This window comes from Malania oleifera, chromosome 7, assembly GCF_029873635.1.
Source record: "Malania oleifera isolate guangnan ecotype guangnan chromosome 7, ASM2987363v1, whole genome shotgun sequence".
NCBI classification, from domain to species: domain Eukaryota; kingdom Viridiplantae; phylum Streptophyta; class Magnoliopsida; order Santalales; family Ximeniaceae; genus Malania; species Malania oleifera.
In genome coordinates this window covers 40,532,660-40,547,076 of record NC_080423.1, presented here as the reverse complement: position 1 = coordinate 40,547,076, position 14,417 = coordinate 40,532,660, and positions in this window count along the sequence as shown.

Below are 14,417 nucleotides of genomic sequence, written 5' to 3'. Positions count from 1 at the left end.
TTAACATGGATATTGGACATTTGATGTACTTTCCTTGGTTTTTCTTATTAATGCTTATAGTAAGGGGGAGTACTTCATTTTACATGGTTTTGCTTATTAATGCTTATAGTAAGGGGGAGTATTTCATTTTACATAAAACCTTTATCTTTACTGCTTGTTTGTCATCATAAAAAAGGGAGAGATTGTTGGCCTAACAAGGTCTTTTCAATCATTTTGGTGATAACAAACAAAAGACAATTTAACTTGGAAAGGTTGAGTTCTTGTGTTTCCGAAAATAAGGATCAAGTATAGAACAAGTGAAGATCAAGTATGGATCAAGTGTGGATCACCAAGGAAACAAATGAAACCAAAGAGAAACTAAGACATTTGCTGCTCAAGCAAAGAACTTCAAAAGCAAAAATTGAGAAAGATATCAAGCTTGGCATTCAAAGTCTTAGGAAACATATTGTAAGTATTTTAAAAGTTAAATATCGTTTGAAATATATTTTGAAGCTTTTCCAAGAGAGGACCTAAAGACCTATTTAAGAATGTTGAAACAAGTTTTGGAAAAATCAGAATAAGAGAGCAAATTTTTTTTAAATGGAAAAGATTTTTAAAAACAGGTTTTTCTCTGTTCAGATGATTGAACTTTTAAGTTCAGATGTCTGAAGTGGTAACTTCAGATGTCTAAAGATTTTTTAGAACAAAACAGAAACAGGCAGTAGCAGTTCAGACGTTTGAACTCGATACCTCAGACATCTGAACCCTACACCTCAGACATTTGAACCCTCACTTCAGACATCTGACCCTGTGTCCAGTTAATTTTTTAAGGGGTTTTAGGAACTTCAGATGACTGAACTCGACTTTTTAGCCATCTGAACACTGTTCAATGGAAAAATTTTTAAAAAATTTAATTTTTTAAATTATAGCCGTTTGAGCCCCAAATTTTCTAACAACTTGGGAAACTCTCTAAGGAAAGTCTTACAAGAAGAAAACTTGCTTGGAAGCCTATAAATACATTGTTCTTGTAAATCAAAAATATACCAAGCATTGAAAATCTCTCATAAGCTCACTTACTCTCAAATCCTCATCTTGATCAATCTCTTGCAAGCTGAAAGTGCTGTGATTCTAATATTCTTATTCATCAATTCCTGAAGATATTACCAATTTCTCATCTGGAGAAAAGGAATTTGGTGAAATCCTTGTTAAGCTTCAAAAGTGTATTTCTTTCTTGATATTTATTTTTTGAGAGTACATAGTTTAAATTTGTACTAATCTGCTCTTTGTGTGAGCATCTCTTGTACACCAGCTTCTTATTATCTCTCTTGTAGATTTTGGACGATTCTAGGCTGTTGGATCTTTGACCAAACAAGGGTATATTGTTTGGAGAAGGCGGGCTCTAGCCTTGGCCAAGGAGTGATTGTAAACGGGCATTGTTCCACCCGGTAACGGAACTGCTATAGTGGAACCCTTCGGTATTTTGCCAAGGGTGAGGACGTAGGCTGTGTTGAAGCCGAACCTTGTAAAAACTTTGTGTCGTTCTTTCTTCTTTACTCTCTATTTTTTGTACAAGTTGTTGTTGTGTGATTTAAAGTGCAGGTTGCAGGTTCTAAAGTGAGAAAGAAACAAAGACTCTTGATATTTAGAAAGTACGTTTTGATTAACCGTTTGCAGAAACCCAAAAGGGATTACGTTGGTTAATCTGCGGAAATCTTGATCAAGAGAAGTGCATACAAAGAGGTTTTTCAAAGAAGGTGGAAAACATTTACCGGGAAATTGACAAAAGTTCTAATATTCTTGGTTGAGTGGTTGAATTGTTTTGGTTTAATTGAATGACTTATGAATTTAAATTTCAATATTTTCAAGTGTGATTATCAGTTATTAATTGTCTTTTTCTTGGTGTTATAAGCAAAGCTTAAAAATTATTAAAATAAAAAAGAATCCAATTCACCCCCCTCTTGGGAAGCTATTTCTAATTTCAGGATTGTTGGGATGGTTTTTGTAGACACCCGGAGTATGTTTTGTAATTCTGGGAATGTATATCCTAACTTTGTATAGACTCTGGTATGGTATTGTACATGTACAGAAAGACCATATTTCGCTGTGTATCTAATGAGTATGGATGTGTATGTTTATGTTTTAAGGGCATTTGTGTACCCCACGAGGTAGGACCCTCATTTGGTATTGTATCACGTATGTTTTAATTGATATAGAGACAGGTTAGATTATTGTATTCACACTTGGGACCCATCTGCGGATTCGGGGCATGACAGAGAGAGTGTGTGTTCGCAGCCTAGAGACAGAGAGAGTGAGAGAGTTATAATTTTTCCTAAAAAAAAACAATGAACTAGGATCTATTTATAGGCTGCTGTCCCTAGACAAAACCATCGACGGTTTGGTTTTTAACCAAACCGATTTTTACCATTGACCTTTATTGAGCCTCGATAATTCAAAATTGTCAACGATTTTCCTATGCTCACCAAATTGTCGACGATTTTGTCTGCACCAAACTTATTTTCCCCTTTATTATTATTATTATTATTATTATTATTATTATTATTTAGGGTCTCTACATCCTCCCCTCCTTATAAAAATTTCATTCTCGAAATTTTCTAATAAGCTCTTATACCATCATTTGGAAATCATTGACATGTTTACTGACTTTAGAAAAAGCTAGGGGCCACTCACATAGTGGTCCTGTCCCAAATTTATTAATTATCCTCGCTTATGATGGAGGAATACCGTGGTTACAAGAAAGATTTCTTGGAGATTACAAATAGCAAAAAAAAACTCTCCCAAAAACCACTTAAGACTTAAACCAAAAACAGGAAGATTATAATTATGCAAACTAACTATACAACCTACAATAACCAAATATTTACTTGAACCATCACATTTATCTGGTTAGTGTTGGGTCCTGCTGAATAAATATGGGTATCTTTGACGCATTTCCTCCTCTAGTTCCCATGAAACTTCCTCGACTGCGTGATTATGCCAGAGTACTTTCACCAATGAGATCTTTTCGGCATGTAGTTCCTGATCTTTCTGGTCTAGGATCTATACTAGCACTTCATCATAGGATAAAGTATCTCTAAACTCTAGTGACTTATAACGTATTACATGCGGCGGATTTGGGACATACTTTTTCAACATAGATATGTGGAACACATCATGGATCCTATAGACAATGCTGGGGGTAATGCTAACCTGTAGGAAATTGGACCAATGCATTCTAGTATCTTAAATGGCCAAATATATGGGTTTAGCTGACCCTTCCTCCCAAATCTTATAACTCCCTTCATTGGTGCAATTCTCAAGAATACATTATCTCATACACCAAATTCCAGTTTCCGTCGGCGGGTATCTGCATAACTTTTCTGTTGAATCTGAGCTGTTTTAATTCTTTCCTAGATAAGTATGATTTTCTCAGAAGTCTGTTGTACAATCTCTAGCCCCAAAATTTGCCTTTCACCAACTTCGTCCCAATATAGTGGAGTTTGGCACCTCTGACCATATAACGCTTCATATAGTGCCATCTTCATATTGACATGGTAGCTATTATTGTAAGCAAAATCCACTAGTGGTAGATACTAAATCTAACTCCCTCAACATCTAGCACACAAGATCGCAATATATCTTCCAGTATATGAATTGTTCTCTCTAACTGTCCATCAGTTTGGGGGTGAAACACTGTACTAAAAGTCAGCTGAGATCCCAAGGCTCTTTATAAGATCTTTTAGAACTGGGACATGGACCGTGGGTCCCAGACTGATATGATGGACACTGGCATGCCATGAAGTCTAACTATCTCCTGAATATACAACTTTACCAACCTATTTATGGAGTATTTAACTCTGATTGGAAGAAAATAGGCAGTCTTCGTCAGATAGTCAACCACTACCCAAATGATGTTTTGCCCATGTAGTTCTGGTGGCAATCCTGTGAAAAAATCGAAGGATAATATGCTCCCACTTCCATTTGAGAATGTGAAGTGGTTGCAACGGTCTTGTTGGTCTCTAATGCTCAGCCTTCACCTACTAGCATGTCAAGCACTGCTCTATGTATCGAGCAATTTCTCTCTTCATATTAAGATTCCTGCAGATCCCTATACATCGTAGTGCTTCTTGGATGCACTGTATAAAGGGAACGATGTGCCTCTTCTAAAATAGTTATTTTAATCTCAACATCATCTGGTACACATAGTCTGGTACGGAACCTCAAAACTCCATTATCTGAAATATTAAAATTTGTCTCTAGTCCACACCACACTCTATCCATAATCTTACTAACTCTACATCTTTCATTTGAGTAGTCTTAATCCTCTCTAATAAAGTTGGTTGAATTACCAGACTAGCAATGAGTGCTTTATGATTTCCCTCTACTAATTCCACACCAAATCTTTGTAGATCTATCCTGATTTGATGTTGAGTTACCATTGCTGATACTGATGCACTTCGTGCCTTCTGACTCAGTGCATTGGCGACCATATTAGCTTTCCCTGGGTGGTAACTGATGGTACAGTCATAATCCTTTTTCAATTCTAGCTAACTCCTCTGTCTCATATTTAATTTCTTCTGCATGAAGAAGTACTTAAGACTTTTGTGGTCCGTAAAGATCTTGCACCTACCACCATACAAGTAGGGCCTCCAAATTTTCAACACATATACCACTACCGCCATTTCCAAATCATGCATCGAATAATTCCTCTCGTACTCCTTGAGTTGTTGAGAAGCATAAGCCACAACTTTTCCTTGCTGCATCAGAACACACTCAAGTGCTTTCTAAGATGCATCACTATAAATCAGAAAACCATCATTTTTCGATGGAATAGTCAAAACTGGAGCAGTGACGAGTCTTTGTTTCAATTCTTGAAAACCCTACTCACAATTATTGGTCCACTCAAATTTTACATTCTTCCTTGTCAACCGTGTCAAGGGACCCGATAGTTTAGAAAATCCCTCCACGAATCACTGGTAGTACCTTGTTAGACCCAAGAAACTCCTAACCTCCTAAATATTCTTTGGTCTCGCCCAATCCACTACTGCTTCTATCTTACTAGGGTCTACAAAAACTCCATCGTCGAATATCACATATCTAAGGAATGTAATTTTCTCCAGCCAAAATTCACATTTCCTGAATTTAGCATGAAGTTTCTTTTCCCATAGCACCTGAAGTACCAACCTCAAATGATTTTGGTGCTCCTCAAGATTCTTCGAATAGACCAGAATATCATCAATAAATACCACCAAAAATTGATCCGGATATTCATGGAAAACCTTATTCATCAGGTCCCATAGAGGTCGTAGGAGCATTAGTCAAACTGAAAGGCATAAAGAACTCATAATGGCCATACCTAGTTCAGAAAGCCGTCTTTGGAACATTCTTTGCCTTGATTTTTACCTGATGATACCCTAATCGAAGATCAATCTTAGAATAAACCTACATTCCCTGAAGCTGGTCAAACATATCATCTATACGAGGAAGTGGATACTTTTTTTTAACTGTCACTTTATTTATCTCCCGATAATTGATACACATCCTCATCGACCCGTCTTTCTTTTTCACAAAAAACACTGGTGCTCCACAGGGTAACACGCTGGGTTTGATAAATCCCTTGTCCAGTAATTCTTATAACTGCTCCTTTAATTCCTTCAATTCAGCTGGACCCATTCTGTAAGGAGTCTTAGAAATTGGTGTCGTCCCTGAATGTAAATCAATAGCAAACTCGATTTCATGGTTGGGAGGCAACCTAGGTAAATCCTTTTGGAATACATCCGAGAATTCCCTCACTATTGGGATATGTTCAAACTTTAATTCTTCCTCAGGCACACCCTTCACACAAGTTAGGCACCCCTAGCATCCCTCCAGTAGTAACATTTTTCCTGAATAGCTGACAATATCTATGGTGAATAACGCACACACGATCAAAGAAACTTGTACTCTTGCTCCCTAGGAGGTCCGAACACTATTTCTTTCTTGTAATAATCAATACTGGCATAGTTGGTGGCTAGCTAGTCCATTCCTAAAATCACATCAAACTCGTGCATGTCAAACACTATTAGATCGGTTGGTAGTATTCTTCCCTGAATACCCATTGGATAGTATTTAAGAACCTTCCTGCATACCACTACTGTTCTTGTCGGTGTGGCCATATATAGATTGACATTCAATAGTTGAGCTTCTACTCCACATAATTTGATAAACTCCTGAGCTATGAATGAATGCGTCGCCTTTGAATCAAATAATACAATACCTTTATGTGACAATATAAAAATAGTACCTGTCACCACGTCTCTATCATTCTCTGCGTCCCTTGGAGTAAGTGTATAAACCCGCGCCTAAGTGGTGTTCCTCGGCTAGCTGCCTCGGGGTGCCTGTTTGTTTCCCCGGAATTGTCTAGGAGCAGGCGCATTACTCGGCAGCACATGACAATCTCGTGCCATGTGACCAACTCTACCACACTGATAACAAACATTCATTCAAGCTTGACATCCCCCCTCATGCCTCTTGTTACATCTAAGACTAGTAGGATGGGATTGATTACTCTAATACACTCGCTTCCCCATCTCTTGTCTTTGGCCCCCACTATTACTGTTCCTCCTCTATGGACCCTGACTTGTACCTGCTTGAAATCTAGGAGATGTAGGCCTCTCCTCTGACTCTGTACCCTTCATTTATCTGAAGACTTGTCTCTACCAATGTGGCTTTATCCACCAACTCTGAAAAATTTTGAACCTGGGAAGCCACCACCTACTCGTAGATACCCTGCCTCAGACCTTTTTCAAACCTCCGTGCTTTCTTTGACTCATCTAGAATCATATATGGGGAAAAATGAGACAATTCAACAAATTTAGTTGCATACTACTAGACTATCAGGTGCCCCTGGGTCAAGTTCAGAAACTTCTTTGCTTTAGCATCCCTAGTGGTAGTGGGGAAGTACCGATTGAAGAAAATTTCTTTAAAATGATTCTAAGTCAAAGTTGCTAGTTCTAGCCTCTATTCTTCTAATAGCCTCACTGATCTCCACCAGCGCTTAGCCTCCCCAGTCATCTTAAAGGTGGTGTACAAGACCTTCTGTTCCTCGATGCAGGGAAGGACTGCTAGTATTTCCTCAATCTCATGGATCCAGTTCTATAAAATAAATGGGTCGGCTCCTCTTGGGAAAGCTGGGGGATTCATACGGGTGAATTGTTCTATCATGCAGCCCTGATCAACTTGTGGGCAACCCTGTCCCCTGGAGTTCTGTGCAATCTACGCCATGACCTGCTGGGCTACACTACACAGTACTTGATTAGAATCACTACCATCCATGCTCGAAGCCCCTACATTACTACTACTTCCAACATTTGCATTGTTACCCCTAGGGTCCATCCTAAAAATAGGATAGAGAACAATCTTAGAATCCTTTATCATAATATGATCGGTAAATTCATCTAACTAAGAAACCATAAAATGCACTCTATCCTCATACAACCAACCAACTTAACGTCTATGTTCCTAATTTAAGGTTCAATCTTACTGCTCAGAAACTAAAATCGATGATAGTCTACCATGGCTTTCTTGAAACCGTCGTTTCAGGAAAATCATAGAAACCGTCACGGAATTCCTGCTTCCAGGATACGAGATAAAACCCCAAATTCCAATATTAACCTCTAGTAATGACTTACTAAATTCCTGATCTACCCATTTCGTACCCTCATCAAGATTCATTCCTATACTTTGGTATTGTTATCCGCTAAAGTCTATAGAACCTAGAAACCTAGGCTTTGATACCACAATTGTAGCGCCTCAGACCCGACAGGGGTACCCGGAGTGCTATTCTATCTACGTATAATATCTGATACCATAATTATACCAACCCGTATCCAAATTGGGATACCAGGACACCTATCCATAACTCATATTAAACAACATGGCGGAAGCATGCATATATATATATATAACCCCAAAACACATACCAGAGTTCTAATGTCACCATAATTACATACATAAATCCCCAAAATCCATAATACATCGCATGTTACACAAAACATATCCATGTCTCACCAATACTTACTTTGAACTAAAATATCTAAGCCTTGCCCTGGAGCTTTTTAGGCTTGGTTCCTTGAATTTCCTGAAATGATAAAGTTATTGGAGTGAGACACCTCTCAGTAAGACATAATAGATTATTGTTAGTGTGTGGCAACATGAGTTTTAGTGTATTATAAACATATCTTGTAAATAGGTAACTTTAACTAATAAATCATGTAAATCTGTACATATATATATATATATATATATATATATATATATATATGTTTGGAAAATACATACTTTTCAACTTAAGCATATTTTATCGTAATGAGTTCTCTGTATATGTAAATCATCTGTTATATCTATACATAATTTTCTCCTGAATGGAAAATCATATAACATCATGTAATAACCCCACATGATCAGGTTGTGTGGCCCGAAGGCGGGACTTAGGAATGACTAGCCTACCATGCTAAGCAAAACATAATGCGTCTGTAAGTACGATTAACCTACCTAGCTTGGTCTAGACTGCCAGGGGGGAGTACTCTACTCTTCTTTGGCTCAATTGACTATCCATACACCAACACTTCTTGAATAGTGTGGTGGTACTAACTATATCATATTAGCTATGGTATCGTGCTCTAAACATAATTGGTCCATCAGTGTTCTTATACCATATAATACTGTTCATATATAATAAAACTGTAACTTGATCTCATTTTCATAAAACCTGTCATATTCATAAACTGTATAATTCTTATCATATCATAAGTCTTTCTAAATACTGTCATATCATAAATTTGGCTAAATAATGTCATATCATAAATCTATCTAATACTGTCATATCATAAATCTGTTTGAGTACTGTCATATCATAAATTTGTTTGAGTACTGTCATATCATAAATCTAACTGAATATTGTCATATCATGATTCCATAATATTTATAACATTTTAAGAAATCATTATAAAATCATACTTGTTTTGTATCATCATAAAATAATCTAATAGGTTTATTTATGTAGTAACATATTCATTACTCATGCCACACAATTTGAGTGATAATTCACAATATAATAATCTGACTGGGAAAAATATATTTTGCTGAGAAATAAACGTACAATCATCTCTAGGATTTACTTAAACCCAAAATACCTGGTTTTCCAAAAAACATACATATAATAATAATTCAAAAGTTTCATTTTCATATGCCTGAATATTCAAAAATATATATATATATATATATATTATTCCTATAATCATGTCCTACAATTTAATTGGTTAAAATTTTTAAAACTAGGTGACATAATTTATTCCCCTTGCCTTATCCCTGGAGTGGTGTTTAGAATCCCCAAACGATGAATTTGCTCCGATTAAATCATTAAGGATCGAAGCTAGGATCCTAAAATGGCGTCTGATCGTCAATTTGGCAGAAATTTGGAGAGAAAATGAAGAGAGAGAGAGAGAGAGAGAGAGAGAGAGAGAGAGAGAGTTATAAATTTTTTTTATTTTAAAAATGAACTAAGATCTATTTATAGGCCGCTATCCTTAGACAATACCATCATCGGTTTTCCTTTTTAAGCAAACTGATTTTTTCCATTTTACCTAACTGAGCCTTGGTAATTCAAAACCGTCGACAGTTTTTCTGAGCTCACCAAACCATCGACGGTTTGGTCTGCACCAAACCGGTTTCCCCCTTATTATTATTATTATTATTATTATTATTATTATTATTATTATTATTATTATTATTATTACGGGTCTCTACAATAGTGCTTACCAAACTATCAATGACTTGTTAGTACCCATTGAACCTAATTCATGGGATTCCCAATCACATAAGTTGATTTGCCATCATTAGTAGTTTGTGTTAAGGGTTAAATGCACATCCCCCTTGATGTTTCTTCCAATAGGGTTTGTTTTTTCAATAGCTGTTTCTTGGTAGTCATATTTTGATCATAAAAGTACTAGGTACCCTCCAAATTTTTGCGATCACTCTAATAATATCCAGTTTGACTATTCAACCATTTAGTTAAACTATAGATACATTGACTAATGTAATATTTGGCTATATGTCTAGTATCCACTTGAACAATGCATCACAAATTTATACATTATGTGATTTATTATCACACTCCAATTTATTTTTTCTGTACCATTTATGACTTATAAAATTAGGTGACTTCATTACTACATTACTGCTCTCATGTAAAGACAGTGTCTCATTTGCACCTATCTTACTTTGTAAAAATATAAATAATAATTACGGAGCATATTAATTCAATTGCATATAAATGCACTATCGTCCAATTCACATATGAATAGAATATCAAAAATTCACTTTTAGTAACAGCCACAATTAACAATAAAAATTTACATGCCTTATGAAAATCACTTATAATTGAAAGAAAAAAGATTATATATATAGTGAAATAGAATAACCAAATATTAAAATGTTATCTACTAGAAATAGTAAAAAATAATTGCGTGGTCTCATTTATGCACATATAAGTCTCGACCATTTAAATAAATAAGTCAAGACCAACTATAGAAAGTGAACAAAACACTTCTAAATTGTCGAAGCTACCATTTTTATACTTGACTCAAATTTAGTAAATCTCAAATAATATTATAGTTATTATAACATTGTAACGCCCATACTTCAATATATTCCTGAATAAGCCTAATAAACTATTGTTATATGAATAATATATCTCTAACACAATTATAGAAGGCACAATAAATTTGAGAAACTAATAAATTAATTTAAAATAGACAAAACTCAAGCATACACTCATAATGCAAAGAAGAAAGAACATCAAAAGTTGTGTAGCCCAAAAATCTTAGAGAACACGTTGAATTAATATTTTTTTTAACTACAAATTAAAGTATAATTATAAAGATAAAGCTTAACATAGGATGAGCTCAATAATTAGCATGACAAAGGAGCAAATATATATTAAATTAATCACATAACAACGATACCAAATTTAGTTTAAGGATCAGCAATAAAATTTCCATCCCATCTCCACAAATCCAAATATTATATAGGTAGCATTATATTCTATTTGTCTATACTCTGATTAAACAACTAAGAATCTAATTTCTGAGAAAATTTTAAAATAATAATAATAATAATAATAATAATAATAATAATAATAATAATAATAATGTTGACTTTTTGAGTCCTATCCCATTTTGATTATGACAAAACACAACATCTCACTTGTGTGCTAAGTGTATGAACAAGTTTATGTTTCCGTAAGCACAAGTGACCGATGCAAAATAGAAGCCAGGAAGTACTTAATCGAACACAACAATTGGTGTATTCCATGATCATCATAAGAGCAGAGCTTAAAGATTTTAGTTTATTTTTTTAGTTGTAGTGCAATTAAGTCTTAATTGTGCATGCATATCATATGATTTAAATTGAAACTCAACATTGACCTTAGATTGACCTTAAGAACCCAATATTTTTATTAAAACCTTTTATACTCAAAGTTAATCAATCACAAAAGGTTTTAAGTGTTTTTGAAAACAAAACAAGGGCAAAAATCAAAATTATGTAAGGGTTAGTCGACGTGCTATAAAGCCCAATCGACCGAGTAGTTCTGACTTGGCCAAAAACTCATTCTTACAATGGGCCATTTGATCGGATGGTTCAGCCCAGTTGACCGAACAGAAGACTTGGCCAATTGTAAAGGGCTCAATTGACTGGACTCTCAAGGCCAGTCGACTGTACTTCATATGATTGATGATTCGGCAGACTGGATCATTGACCCAACAGACCAGAGTGCTCTAAAAGGGACATCGCCCTTTGGTTGGTCGACTGAACATTGGGTCAGTTGATCAGACCTCTTGGGTTAAAGCCATTTTGAGCTTCGAACGGTTATAAAATTCAAAATAAAATATTTTAATATTCCCCAATAGCCATATAACAGTTATATTTGGTTTTTGGTATTAAATATCAACCCTAAACACTTAGAGAAGGTTAAAGATTCATTTGGAAAACTTAGTTGAATATTATTTGATTCTTATTTATATTTTATACTCTCTTTTGAAGATCAAAGCTAAATTTCTCCTACACTCTTCTTTTGAAAATATTTTTGGAGAAAATTTTTTAAGGGTTTCTTGAAAGGCATAAGCTTGTATCTGTGCTCATATATATAGCTTGAAAGTCTTCTTACTCTTGTGAGATTTTAAAGTCTATATTTCTCTTACTCTTCATTGTGAAAACACTTTCTAGAGAAAATATTTTGGGTTAATTTTGAGAGTCTTGAGCATATATCAATTCATATATAATGCTTGAAAGACTTCTTATTATTGTGATATTTCCAAAGATTATATTTCTCCTACTTTCATTCTTGAAAATATTTTTTGGAGAAATTCTTGTAAGTTATACAAGAAAGCTTTGAGCATATATTAACTCATGTATACTTGCTTGAAAGGCTTCTTGTTCTTGATATTTAAAAGGTCAATCTTAACAAAATCATTTTCCATACTCATATTTATTGCAAAACATTTTTGAGAGAAAAACCATACTCTTCTGAGCCTCATATTTTAAAAATTATTTGAGAGTGCATATAGTTTTTCGATTGTATAAATTAGCTTTTGAGAAGCATCTTATTGTACGAAAATTTATTTTCAAATCATAGCCTTTGTGGTTCAGATTTTGAACCGTACCAAGTGAGGGGACATCACTTGGAGAGGTGGCTCTGCCTAGAAGGAGTGGTACAAGCGTGGGGTATCGCTTGGAGAGGGGAGCTCCACCCTATTGAAGGAGTGTGTAAAGGGGGGCTCCACCCTATTGAAGGAGTGTGTATATGGTGGCTCCACCTTGTTTAAGGAGTGGTTAAAGGAAATCCTCAAACGGGTTGGTTGAGGCGAGGAAGTAGGCAGGGATAGTCGAACCTCATTAAAAATTGTTGTGTTTGATTTCTCTCTCCCTACACTCATTTATATTTGCACACAGATATGGTTTTTTATATATTGTTGTGATTGATTTACATATACGTCTTAAATTTTGATTGGAATATTTGTGGTGAATTGGCTAAATTATTTAGCAAAAGTTTTTAAAAATCCAATTAACCCTTCTCTTGGGATTACACCATTCCTCACATTTGGTATCAGAGTCTGATTGCAATAAGCTTAACCATTTTTGTATAAAGATTACATGGCTCACTTTGGTGTATCCCCATTTGTGAGGGACAAATCTCTACAAGGCTTCCAATATTTTGTTGTGAAAATTTTGATGTTTGGTAACTAAGAATGAGTATTTTTATCAAATCTATGGATTGGAGGGCTTGGAGAGTAACTGCTCAAGGGAATTTTGTGCTTGTGAAAATTGTTAATGATATTGAAACCCCCAAACTTGAAAGCAAAATGAATGAGCATGATACTTATTTAATGCAAATCAATTCTAATGCCTTGAATATGTTGTATTGTGTCTTAGATACTAATGCTTTTAATGAGATCTTGACATGTCTAAGTGCAAAGGAAATATAGGAAGAGCTAGAAAGGAGATATGGAGGAACTGAAGAGAAGGATACCGCTACTCCAGATGTTTCGACTTCAAATGACCAAGCGAAAGCAACTTGTTGTTTAATAGCATTAGTCGATGAGGAGGTAAATGTCTCCTAATCTATTTGATTAAATGATTCATGTAATAATTATTGTGATAAACCTAGTGATTAATCATGTGATAATGAAGCATGCCTTCTTACGAAGAACTAGAAAATGCCTTATGTAAAATACATAAGAATCTAGTTAAGATATCTAAGAAGAAAACAATCTTGAAAAATGAAAATAAAAGGTTGGAAAAAAATTTAGAAGATCTAAAAGAATATCATGCTACCTTAGAAAAGAAAAAGATTGAGAAGGTCTTGAAAATCACTTGCTTGGAGAGAAAAATGGAAGATTATTTTGGAATATATCCATGGTTACAAGTGAAAAGAATAACTCAAATAAATCCTTAGGAGTTAGAAAAAATAATTTTTTCAAAAAGGATTAGAGTTCATATTATAAATCCCATAGTAATTTTTATATCAAGTAAAAATAGGTTTAATAAGTCAAATCTTTCACATGAAAACAATATATGCTCATATTGTGAAAGAAAATGGCACATTCGATTCACTTTCCCATTTAGAGGTGCTAGAGGCAAAGATAGGAAAATGATATGGGTAATCAAGAGAATCAACCCCTTAGGACCCAAGGAAGAATGAGTTTCAAAAGGAATTACATAATTGTTTAGAACAATTCTTCCTTAGATCTTAAGATTAATTATTTAAGTAAAAGGGGGTTAGTGATGATTAAATACTTGGGAAGTGGTTTGTGCTTAAAAATAAAGCCAAATTTAAGTTATTGAAAATATGAAACTCTTGGCTAAAAATTACAATGCAAAAAGAAGTGAAAAAGAGGCTAATA